The sequence below is a fragment of the Pogona vitticeps genome, chromosome 3 (assembly GCF_051106095.1).
Source record: "Pogona vitticeps strain Pit_001003342236 chromosome 3, PviZW2.1, whole genome shotgun sequence".
NCBI lineage: Eukaryota > Metazoa > Chordata > Lepidosauria > Squamata > Agamidae > Pogona > Pogona vitticeps.
Window position 1 is genome coordinate 82,321,563 of NC_135785.1, and position 12,983 is coordinate 82,334,545.

A 12,983-nucleotide genomic window follows, 5' to 3' on the forward strand; every position below is an offset into this window, starting at 1 on the left:
CCATTTGGCAGCTCTTTAACAGCAATGCTATTCCCCCTACTGTCCCACCATGAACAAATGTCAAGAATACTCAAGGCCCAGAGACCTTTGGGTAGTGTGGGTGGCATATAAGTTAAATAAATGAATGAATGAATGAATGAATGAATGAATGAATGAATGAATGAATGAATGAATGAATGAATGAATGAATAAATAAATAAATAAATAAATAAATAAATAAATAAATAAATAAATAAATAAATAACAGATCTGTCACATACATTTTCGGCTACTAACAAATTTATCATAGTGGTGAGAGCATTGGACTGGGTCTGAGGACATACAGGGTCAAGTACCCCATTCAGCCATGAAGCTAATGCTGGAGATCTTGGGCCAGTTTATCTCTCAGCTGGACCTACCTAACAGGATTGTTATCTAAGGATAAAGTGAGGAGAAGAGCCATGTACCCTATCTCGAGCTCAGGAAAGTGCTCTGCTCTGCTAGGCTATACCCTTAGTAAAATTACATGCGCTGAAGTTGATTCCAGCTAATGGCAAATCCCTTCCAGGGTTCTGTCCAGCTTCCTCAAACCTCTATAGGGGTTGGTTCTTCTCCTGGGAGACACAGTTCCCTACCAGTGTTCCATCTCACTGAGCCGTCCAGCAAGCCACAGCTGTGTACAGATGTCCATTTGAAATTTTCCATCCCGTTTTGAGAGCGGGATAGGGCGAACAATTTCACCAAATGTCTCCAGAAAAGATGGCATTCTCCAATGACAATTTAAGAGTTGATGCTCACTATTGGACAGGGGGGGTGGCACAGTTCTTCTCCAAACAATTTTAGGTTTTTGCACTGCCATGGCACATGGCAATAAGAGCATTTGCCTTCTGCTGCAATTATAATTCTTGGCCATGGTGGTGGCGGCAGCAGGGAGGCAGGTACCAAAATAATGGGAGAAAAATCCAGGAACTATTGTGCAAAATGGCTCAGGAGAGTAAGAAAAAGGAAATCTCGTAATGTGTCTCGGGGGTGGGGGAATTAGTTTTCCACAAGTTTGATTTCTTGAAGAAAAAAGCTTCCATTTTCTTCCCTTTCAGGGCCATTTGGGATTTCACTGAGTTACATTTTGTACCATAACATTTCAGGAAACTGCTCCTCCTTCTCCCTCCCTTTCTATCACACATATTCTTTCTCTGTGCTCTGCAGCTTCCTAGGCTGCCCTCAGTTCCTGAAGAGAAAAAGCCCTGTGGAAGGAATTATCTTATGAACTCTTTCCCTAAGCTTGTGTGGGAAGCTGGGGAGGGGGGGGTGGCTGAAAGGAGGCCGTCGGCTGTCACTCCACTAGCTGTACAATGAAAGATAAGCTACTCTGCATCTCTCAGGCACTTCAGGACAAGGGAAGAATTAGAATGCTGAACCCCACCCATGACAATTTTTCTGAAATGTTTACCTTCTTTAAAAAAATCCTTCTCAAACAAAATTTCTCTACTATTAAATTGATTGACCAATAGTGGTTGCAATTCCCAGGGGAGAAATAAAAACGACAACTATTACTGGGGTAAGAAGTATATTTTATTTTTAAAAGATACACCTGTGAGACAATGTGTTACATGAAACATCCACTCCCGTGTGCGACATGAAGATGAACATTTCTTCCAAACCAGAACCTGCCATGTACAGATTTAACAAAACTCTTTTTAGAAACAAAGGGGCCAACATGACTGGTTAGCTGCATATCTTTTTTTAAAAAAAAAGCTGATTAACTTTTTAAAAGATCAATTAAAAGAGAACTGCAGCCCACCAAAACATAAACAAGAGCAAAACTCTTCTCCAGGCCCCGCCTGCACCATAAACGAGGAACAGAGCAAGAAGATGGAAATAGGGTCAATGGGGCTTGTCGTCTTTTCGGTGGGGAGCCACCCAGCAGAGGAGGATCATCTGTTCAACACTACCGGAAGTTCCTGTTCTCTCTTGCACACGTGACGGCCTCATCCCCGAAGAGCAGGTCAGGAGAGAAGAAACTTTTCCGAATACTGTAAAGCGTCTTTAACCGGTTTCTTTTCTAATCCCTTGGTTCGGTCTTTCCATGAGACTTCAAGACGTGTTCTTGAGCCTGGCTGGAAATCGTTGTCTCTGCCTGCTTACCTGGATGTAGTGGGCGTCCATCTAGAAGGGCAGGCTAAGCTACTTAGGGGTTGCTGCTCCTACTCAAGGTAGTCTTTCTTTCTTTCTTTCTTTCTTTCTTTCTTTCTTTCTTTCTTTCTTTCTTTCTTTCTTTCTTTCTTTCTTTCTTTCTTCGTCAAAGCTGGCGAAGGTTTGCAGGATGACGCTGAGTTAAATACTGCTGGCAGGCTGACCCTCTAGTGAACCAGAAGCCCCTGCCCTCCTGACCTTGCCTTTAAAGGTGAATCTTTGTGGTAAACTGAGAAAAAGAAAACAGTCAAATGTCAATGACTAACTTTAATTAGCAGAGCTCCCTATATGATCCGTCGAAAATGCTAACGGTCGTGAGGTTCCCCTTTAATCAGCGGGTTTTTGATGGAAGAAGCAAAGCAAAACCAACAAGGCACCAACTCCCAGGCCTCTTGGTTTCGCCGACCTGTCCTGTGCTTTAATTCCCCCGCCTCCCAGTAGCTGCGTCCTTTCTCGTCGATCTGTTCCATCCCCGTAACTATGAACGCGGGTGCGGATCGGGCCAGGACACGCGAGCCGGCTGGGGGCCCGTGGAAGGCATCTGGAAGGGCACCCCTGTCGCTGGTTTTATTCTCCTCCTGACATTCTAGGAAAGGGACTCGCCCTTTCAGCCTTAATTGGTGCCCCCCCCTCGCAAATCAGGCCTTTTATTCCGGATTAATAATTATTGGATTCACTGCCCCGATTACAAGAGGGTTTACTTGGAAGCGAATCCCACCGAACTGTGTGTGTGTGTGTGTGTGTGTGGGGGGGAGCCAGGGCTGGCTGTCACGCAAGGCACAATGGGACTTGGTTTCCACTCCAGGACGAGGAGGGGATTTCACCAGGAGTCACGAGAATTGAGCCTTTCCGGCAGGAGCTGAACGCGCCGAATGAGAGCGAACCCCTTCATCCAGCCCGATGGTCCCCGTGGAAACGGGTGAACTGATTAAATCGGAGGAGAAGAGTTTGCTTTTTTTTTTTTTTCACACCAGCTCCTGCGAACGCCCGGCCAGCGACGCTGCCGACTCTGCCCGAGGTCTAAAGGAGAGTTAAAAGGAGAAGGGGGAAATAACCAGGCGCAGATCCAGCCCAGGCGCGACCGAAGACGACCACACGTCTGCCCTCGAAAGTCCTTGCAAAAGGGGAGGCCTTCGAATCCCGGAAGCGTCGCGTGTGAACGGCGCCTCCGAGGCCTTTGGGCGCCCGGGGGACCCGCTTTGAAACTTAAGGACGTTCAATCGCGTTCTTGAAGATGGTTTGACTCATGCACTTTCCCTGATCTCACACATGTGGTCTGAACCCCACCCATGACAATTTATATATACATCTCAAAATGTATGTACTCCGGATGAAGCGAACACGCCACGAGTCCTTGAACCCCGTGGCTTAAACTTATATTGTATGTTATGTGTATATACGGGGTTCTAAGACTCGTGGAGCATTGGATTCATCCCGAGTACATACAATTAGAGGCCGGAGCCCTTCCCCGATGTAAAGACGCCCCCCCCGCGCTCGCCTTGATCTCTCTCCTCACCCCCCCCCCCCGCTTTACAAGCCACGAACATTTGCAAGCGAAGTGTAATAACCGTTAACGTGTAATAATCACCGTCCGTTCGTATTAGGCTGTTAATTTCTTGACCTCCTTCCAAGATGTCTTTAATTATCCTTTTCACTCTTTGACCATTGGCGAAGTTCCCCCGCTTCTCTCCATCCACCGCGCGGCCTCCTCCTCCTCCATCTCTCTCTCCCCCCCCCCCAGCAGCCCTCCCGCGCTCACCCCCGGGGAATTGACGACGACTGTATAATAGATGGCTGCGGAGATAATAAAGGTTTTTCCTGTGGTAATTAACAGTGCTCAGGCCACCGTATCTCGTTATTTGATGGACAGTGAACTTGGCGAAGGAGCTGGCAGGGTTCACGCAGATGTCACGGTCCGGGCTGCAGGTCGCCTGCAGGTCAACGCATGGGAATGCGCAAGTGCCCCGGGGTCATGCCACTGTTTGGGGTGGCGGCGGAGCCGCAGAGACACACCCCACCCAACGGGCATCCCTCCCCCCGGGGGGGGGGGCAAGCACACACACACACACACACACACACACACGATCAAGGCTCTCCGACCTCCCCATGGGGTGGGGGCTGGGTGTATATAGGTCAGGCGAGGGGGCAGCGGGAACAAGAGGGGAATACAGTGAGCCCTTCTTTTTTTCTCCCTTTCTTTCTTTTTAATAAAACAAAAATTAAGAACAACATGGACAGGCACCGGCCAAGTGCGTGCCCCCTTCCTTTCTCCTCTTCCTTCCAACATAATTAAGATCATTAGCTCCCATGGCGGCCCAACCCCGCGCTCCCACCTTAGGCTCGTTAGGAGCCCCGCGGCAGGGAAAGGAAAGAAGATGCCCCGAATCCGGGGCTGGCTTCAGCTCGGTCGGCGCGGATCCAGAGGCCCCGGTGGGAGTCTCGCTCGTTTTTCTTTGTATTTTTCTTTTTCTTATAAGGGTCTGGGGCAAATATTGGGCGGGGGGGGGGAAGAGAGGTCCCGATTCTCTCAGCACGCTGGCCCGTCCTTTCCTTGCGGGAAACCCGTGCTAAGTTCAGGCTCTACACATTCTTCAGACGCGATGCCAGGAAGCCACTAGAACGTGTGAAGGTCGCCTCTGCGGGAGCCAGATGTTCCGCGTGTTGGGGGTGAGGTGGGGGTTTCCTTCCGACGGCTGAAGGAAATGCTCAAAGCCCGCTTTAGACTGCAAGCCTGTGTAACTCTCCCCCCCCCCCCAAAAAATAACTACGGAAATAATTCCGACTCATTTGCGCTTTACACGTCTGAAGGGATGGGTTGTATCCCCGAAAACTCATGCTAGAAATACATGTGTCCGTCTCAGACGGTGCCGCCCTACTTTTGTTCTTGCTGACGTTGATTGGACTCTGCAGACGTGTATAGGATCAGGGCTTCCTCCTGGATCCTCTGGAGGAGAGCCACTAATCCTCTGGGAGCATGGCTTCCGAGCAAACGTTTGTTACCTTGCTCTCCCTCCCTCCTTTCCGCCCGAGTGGAGGAGGAAGGAAGACTCGCGCGAACTCTATGGCGTTTACTCCCAGGAAAGAGGGAGGGGAAAGGACGCAGCCCTTGGTGATTGTCAAAAAAGATGCATCTCTAGCGCTCGCGTGTGTGTGTATGGGACTGGGTGGACACCTACCCTCTGAATAAAGGTGACGGAGTGGGGTCACCTGGCTTGGACAGTCTTGGATCGGGACTCCTCTGAAGGGGTAGCTCGGCGGAGGCTATTATTTCTGCACGGATTCATCCAACTCTCTGCACGTGTGCTTCGGGGGCGCGCTTCTGAAGGGACAACCATCCTCATAAAAACCCAGTTTGATTTCTTTTTCTTCGTAAGCACACTTGCTTTTCCTCCCCCTCCTCCCACAGAAAGACGCCTTTACAGAGCCAAAAACGGACCCGAGCCCTCCTTTTCCAGGGAAAGCCTCCAAGCCTTTTACACCGCGGGCAAAGCGAAGATAGGCGGCGGCAGACGCGATCCGTTGCGCGCTGAGTCCGGAGTGAGTCCCCGAAGGTCGTAAACTCCCGTTTACTCCACGGGAGTAAACACCCCATTGCCTGCGCCGCCTGGCCCATCGCGGCGTGTCTCGCCTGACCTTCTCTCCATCTTCCAAGGAGGCTGGATCGGTGCCCGCCGATCCCCTGCTTTGATGCTAGTAAGGTGATAACGCTTTCCCGATGATACTTCACCCGGATCACCGAGCCATTCGTGTTTTTAAAAGAAACCCGAAACTATCCTCTTTCTAAATACTGTATCTCTCTGCCTTACCTTTTCCTCCGGCTGCTGCTGTTGTTGTTTTTAAAACTTCGCAACAGCCGACCGAGGTAAGCTAGGCTGACAGAGGATCGCTGGCCTAGAGTGACCCGCCTCGTGGGCTTTTTTGCCTGAGATGGAAGATCTGAACCACAGTTTATCTATTCCTAGTCCCAGACTGAAGCAATCTGGGTTTTCTTTCGGGATTTTTTTTTTAAATCACAGGGCGAGTGTTCCTGCTTTACCAGCCCTGATTTCGGCCAGCCCTTGCAAAGACTGGGCAGGACCACCGCTCTCCCCTCCCTTGATGCCCTGCGAGAAGACCTGTCGCGGTCCTGCACCTTCCTCTCGAGGGACCCGATTCAAGACGGAAGCGCGCTTCTTAATCCTAACGCTAAGGCCAAGGATTCCTTTAGGGCCGCCGGGCGCGCACTGCCGCTCCTCCCACTTCTTCACTGTAGAAAGATCAGGATGAAATTATACGTATAAATTCGCCCCGTTCGCTTTCAAGCACCTTTCCCCGCACTTTCCTGGGAGCAAGCTCCCTTCAGCTCCCTGGGACGTGTGAATAAACAGCCACCCAACCAGGAACACTGCGCGCGTACCAGCCGTGTGTGCCTTCGACGGTGCAATCCTGGGGGCGCCTCGTCGGGAAGAAAGGCTTTATATTTTAGTAGCCACGCGAGCAGAGAGCCTCCAGGATTGAGGGAACCGAGGGTTTGGTTTGGTTTGGTTTTAAGGCCTGAGCTACCGGCGGGAGAGACTGCCGCTTGAGTCGACTCACCCTCGTCGGCGAGCGCTCGTCTTACTGAGATCGCGCCGACGCTCGGCTCTCATCCTTCTGGCGGCGGCTTTCCTCCTGGCCGCTGGAAGCCCCGCCGGCCTGCCTGCCTGCCTGCCCCGACCGGACGCTGGGCGGCGCGGGAAGGTCGGCCCGGGGGCTTCGCGCCGGTGGACCCCGCGGCGTCCTCCTCGCCTCCTGCGCCGGGGCGGGGGGGGGGGGGGGTTGGCGTTGCGTAAGCCCGCCGGGGCGTGCCTGCCGCGTTTGGCCAACACCCAGCACCCACCGCTGGCACGAAAGGGGAAAGCCGGCATGGCGGGACGGACAACCCCGGGCAGTTTCCCTCTCCTCCCTCCCTCCCCGCCCCCCCTCTCCGGTGGAGACGGAGGCTTCCCACAGGAACCGGGCGCCTGGCCCAGCCTCCGGCGCTCCCTTAAGGCTTCCGCCGTGGGAAGATCGACGCTTTCTCCCAAGATCGCGGAAGGCCACCTCCGACGCCGCGTTCGGCGGAGGCAGTAACCGGGCATCAAATTGGGGGGGGGGGGTAAGCTGGGCCCCCTCAAATGTTTCTCTAAAAGCCGCCCCGATCCTCGTCTCCTCTGGACTCCGTTTGCAGAGAGGAAGATTGGCTACGGTTGTGTTCTGTTGCGGCGCAACCCCCCAAGGACAGGGGTGGCACCTTAAAGACGGAGGCATTTTCCTTGGCATAAGCTTCCGTGGAGTGCCGCCAGAGGAAAGTGGTCCATTAAGGTAAGTGGGGCGCTGGCACATCTCAGTGCCTGCAAGAGAGAGAGAAAACCCCTGGCCGCTGGCCTGCCCCACTGCAATAGGACCGGAACGCCCACTTTTGCCCCGGCTTCACTCACCTGGGGGTCGCCTTCTGCCCCGCGAACCCCAGTGGGCCACCAGCCTCCTTTGACTGCTGCAGCCCACTTCCTGAGAAGCAACTGAAAAAGTGGGTTGAAAGCTGATGCCAAATAAAACTGGGCTGGTCCCTCTCTCTCCTTTGGCACCTTAAAAGAAAAAAAAGGAAGAAAAGGAAGCCTCACTGACCTCACAGCGGTCAGTTCCAGAACATTTACCCTTACAGGCTCAATAGCCCAGTTAGGGAGGTGGCCTCTTGCGATGGTTTCAGTGCATTCTTCTTTTTTATTTAACTCTGTTTCATTGTTTACAATTCCTGGTTAGAGCTAAAAACACACTGTGAGAGAGACGTGATTCAGGCATACTTCTGTGTTTGGGGCATCAAAGGCTTCAAAGGACTCCCTTGCTTATAGGCCGATCACAAAACCAAAAGAGCGAATTTGCAGATTCCGAAAGCGAGGGACATCTCAGGCGCTCACACAATCAGCACTAAAAAAATGTCCTCTCTTCCTGACGGATTGTTTATCACGTCTGTCTATCTGACTTTCCCCATAGAAGCACAGTGCTGTTTAGGAGAGAAACCAATGGCACCTTTAAAGAGGCACAATGCGGGATGGCAGCGTGTCTTCCTGCGCGTCTCGTCGGTCTCCCCAGACCTTTCTGTTGCGTCTGGAGCAAGAGAAGCGCAGAGGTCGCCCAGCGAAAAGGAGCTGGCGGACAGCCTTTTCTTCCTTCTTTCTCCAGATTTTTCCGGACTTCTGGCGCACCACTGCGAAGTGAAGCCTGATCAGCTCCACCTCTCGACCCCATGTAAGGCGGCTGAAGATTCGAAGCAATACCTTCTCCCGCGGCTGTGATCTATGGTTTTAAGCGTCTCTGAAAGAGGAGAGGAGAGCCTGCAGCGGCCTTGGGGTGTGTGTGTGTGTGTGTGTATTTACCTTTCTCCATAATAACCTCTTTTTCCCTCGCTGACCTGCGTTTGAACCTACGATTAGCACCGCATCATCAGTTTGAGAATTTACTTCGCCTCCTTGCTGGTGGTGCGGATTCCTCAGCTCAGGGCCCCGAACGTAAATATAAACCCCCTGTCTATGGGGTGAACCATCGGCCAAGGACTAATTTTAGAGCGCTCGGCGAGGGCTTGCCTGCCTATTCTTCCCCGATCCAATGACATCATTTATAGGTTCATAGACTTCAGGCTGATCGGCTCGGGTTGGTATTCTTCATTAGGAGAATCCACCAGCCGGAGCCAGGCCGACAGCGTGCTCCTATCTGTATCTGTATTCTGATCGATTTCCGCAAGTCGTACACCTGGTTAATAAGGTAAAGACTTAAAGGGCAAGGACTGGGATCAGAATTAAACCGAGTTCACATCCGAATCCCACTGCTGATTGCCTCGGTCTGTCTTCTTCCCATTTCGCTGCAAAATTATGTTTGTGGTTACCTTTGCCAATTTGGTGCAAAGTACATCAGATGGGCCAGTAGGCAGTCTGCTGAGAGATATACCCTCCTCCACGAGGGTACCTTTCTGAGTGGGCTGGAACAATCCCTGCACCGTCCAGGAGGAGAAGGCGATGTTTAGGGACAGGAAACTAGATTTTCTTACATCAGTTCTTTGGAATTCTTATCGGAGTGATAAGAGACAATCCGGATAAGACAGCCCCTCCCAAACCTTTTTTGTTGTTGGAAAGATTAGCTTCAGTAACTAGTTCCGACTTAAATTTCCAGTCCAGATATATGAATATTAATTAATGGTTCATTTATGTAGTGCTTTGGCTGTACAGAGTGACTGTTTTTACAGAATGCAAAGGGTCAACGCACTGGCCCAGAAACGGGCTCACTAAAGAGTCAGCATAATTAATTGCTTGAATTACTTGCACTTGAACCCAGAGGGAGGCTTAGTGTAGGATATCAGTGTGAATCAGAACACTTAAGAGTCTCTGAGCACATACAGAGTGCACCTATTATTAGCGACCAGCGACCTACTTGCAGAGCACTTTTGTCACCATATCTGTCTCCTCAACTGAAGGAAGGAGGGGCATAAATCACCTACACAAAACGCTGGGGAATCCCTTACTATTGGACCAACAAAATGAGAAGAATTCCCACTTCCACAAAAGTATTATACAAAACATGTATTTTGCATGTTTCCTGAAAAAAAAGGAGGAGGTAGATACCTGTTTAGAGACAGAAGGGGAGGCAGAAACTCAAGAGGCTGAATTTCCCGGTCACTGGATTTCCAGGGCCAGAAAAGTTTTGAGGAATTGAAGTATCAGAAAGGCTGCCTGGAAATGCCAAGAGAGAACATGCAATTAGATGCAATGGTCTTTCCTTCCATTAGCATCCAGCAAGATCTTACCCACTGCTTCCATGATTCAACCCCAGGGACTGAATGTAGGTGAATGTAAGCAGGTGAAAGTCGTATCTGACACTCCATGTTATTGCACATTTACTTGGTAGCCCCCTTTTACTTCCTACCAAGTGTGTCATCACACTGCTGTCCTAGGTTGTTATACTAAGCACACTTCTCACTGAAACAGGGTTGTCACTTTAAATCCTAAGCAAAACTGGCCTCTTGAATTTCTGCTTACCACCCACCTCTACACAGCTATCTACTGAAGAAGACTATCTTTTGCCAGCCAGCAAGGGACACGGTTGCTATAAATGATTATTATCCATAGCAGGAATTTCATCACCTCCGGAGGAAGAGGGTGTAGGCCTGCCTAGTGAAGAAAGGGTCAGATTTTGGCCACTAGGGAAACCTCATGTACACCAGCCCCCACATGTCTGTTCCCTGAGCAACCTTGGGACAGCCACTGTTATGCCCAAGATCAACAGCAGCTGCAGGACTCATCGAAACAAGTGTGTGGCAAGAAACCAAGCTGATGAGGCCTGTCAAAATCAGGGGGGAATAATCTCGGTTCACTCCTTCCTTGATTTTCCATCAAAAGGTAAATGGCCAATTTAAACCATAATTGCTGCGGTGCCAACCTATAGCATTTTTTTTCTGAGGACAAAAATGAAGGAAATTGCCCTAGTGCAGGGGAATTAAAAATAACAGCAACAGTTCTAGTGATATATAAGATAGTTGTGGTTATTTCTCTCTATAAGTGGGAAGAGAGGCTATCCCCCAAGGCTGAATCCTGCCATAGAAACCAGATGATTCTTCAGAATCCGAAGGGTTTTTAAAGACTTTATCTGCTTACTACAGTTAATAGGTGTTGTAGGATCCCAATACAACCAGTGAAGTTGGTGGTGTGACTTAAAGAAACCATTGACCTTGCAGGACTTCTATACAAACACACACACACACACACACACACACACACACACACACACACACACACACACACACACACACACACCCATCAACCTAATAGACAAAGCATCTCACTTTTAAAAGGGCTGACTTCTCACTGTTTCCAAGCAGTGGTGGCTTAATCAGTCTCCTGCCACACAGGGGTCCCGTGGACTACAGTTTTAGCAAAGCTAGTGTCCAATAATAATCCATCAGCAAGAGCTCTTATCTTGGCTGGACAGCTTGGTGAATTAGGTTTCTGTCTGGAGAGCCAGAGGCTGAGAGTTCAATCCCACCCCCACCCCCCGCGCATCCTAGAAGAGCCAGCCTATGTGGCCTTGGGCAACCTGCACAGTTCCAGGATGCCCTCAGAAGAACAGAATGATAAACCATTTCTCAGCACACTCTGCCCAGAAAACCCTGGAAAAGGTCACCACAAGTCAGAAAGGTTATTATTAGGACTATATCCATCTAGATCCAAGCCCCAGTTAAAGTAGATCTGTTGAATGGATGAACCTGGTTGAGACAATGGGTCTACTCTTCTGGGGACTGACAATCGAATTTACTCCTTTAAGGTGCCCTAGGACTCGACTCTGGCTCCTGAATCTGGAAGCTGTGTCAGGACTCTAAATTGCAATTTAAGGTATTGAACGTCTCTCTTCGCTTTTGTATTCAAGGCAAGATAGTACAGGATCGCAGTCTGAGATAATCCAGCGTGTTTCCACTTTTTGCAAAGCAGTGCTGTTTATGGCCGGGGTGGCGACGCTACAATCGGCTTCTGGAGATCCGTGAGCTTTCTTTGGGGTCTAGGGAACTGGTTCTCAATGAGCAGCCCTCCTCGGGAGTCACCCCCTCTGACTTTGATGTTACGCCTACTGGCGACCTCCGTTTCTCCATTTTTTTTAAAAAAAGATAATGATTTATAGAGTTTACGATGTCTCAGGAAAGAGAGGGACCCAAGTTTTGTTCTCTTGCTTCCCGGCGTCAACCAGCCGCCGCCACTTAACTCCAGGGAAAAAGGGGGTCTGGGCGAGTGGCAAAAAAGAATAGCTGCCTGTCGCAGATCTTTAAAAATAACACACACACCCCCAAAAAAATCAACACTGAATTTGGTATCCTAAACTGGAATGTTAGGCACTAACTTGGACGGATTTTAAAAAGTCCCCGAATGCGCTTCCCAGGTTTGTAAATAAATAAAGATCTGGGTCTCTACCGTTGGGTTCAAGGAGGCTTACTTCGGAGTAAGCCTATTGAGGATTGCACTGCGTGCCTGAACTCCTTCTCATTCACATACACTTCGGATTCGGCGGCTCGTGCGACTGGATTTGGAGTTCCGATTGAACGGCCAAGCTGCATGGGGTTTAGTTCTAAGCAGGCACGAAAAGCGGGGCATAAATTCAGGCAAATCAGATTTAGGCCCGCCGCCCTCCGGAAACTCCTCCTGGGATTGAGTTTAAGATTAAAACGGCCAAGATCACTCTGTGGAGTCAATCGTATTGGAAGGACTTGGAACCGCTCTGCGCTTTTACGCACACGTTCACGGGGACCGTTGTAGGAGTCGAGATTCGCTACTGCGTGCCTCATTTAACCCAGCAGTCTGACTTCCGAGTAAGCCAGCTTGGGATCGAGGCTGCCAGTTTAAGAAAGCTAACGAAACTTCTTCGGAAAGCTCAGAAAAGGGCACCTCGGGGCCCTCTTTCAGAAGCCAGGGGTCCCCGCAGAGCTCCTGCTGCTCCCCTTTCGCCACCGCGCTTGGCCCAAATAAAACCCACACCTTCCGGGGCGCCAGATCGGCTGTTTGTTTGGGCTGAGCCGGGGTGCGGGATTGGGGGGGGGTGAGGGGGGAGGAGGAGGAGGAAGGGGGCGGAGCCGGGAGGGCGCAACCCCCAAAACGGCTGCCGCCGGTGGCGCGCAGGAGAGGAGGAGCGCTCGCGGGGGGGGGGAGGTGGAGTGGAAGGGGGAGAAAAAGGAAGAGCGGGAGGCGGAGCTTGCCGGCCACCCGCGGCAATTAAGGCTGAACTCTGGGTGAACTAATTGATCGCCCGGGCCCAAGGTAAAGTGGGCAGCGACCTGGGGA

At 50.7% G+C, this 12,983-nt stretch overlaps 1 long non-coding RNA gene across 1 annotated transcript; it reads right to left on the minus strand.

Moving 5' to 3' along the window:
* Positions 1 to 1,535: 1,535 nt before the first annotated feature.
* LOC140705922 (uncharacterized) lies at positions 1,536 to 3,899 on the minus strand. The gene is made up of 2 exons (XR_012085549.2): positions 3,761 to 3,899; positions 1,536 to 2,401 (listed from the first exon to the last, which is right to left on the minus strand). It is a non-coding gene; the product is annotated as an uncharacterized LOC140705922 (long non-coding RNA).
* Positions 3,900 to 12,983: the final 9,084 nt, after the last annotated feature.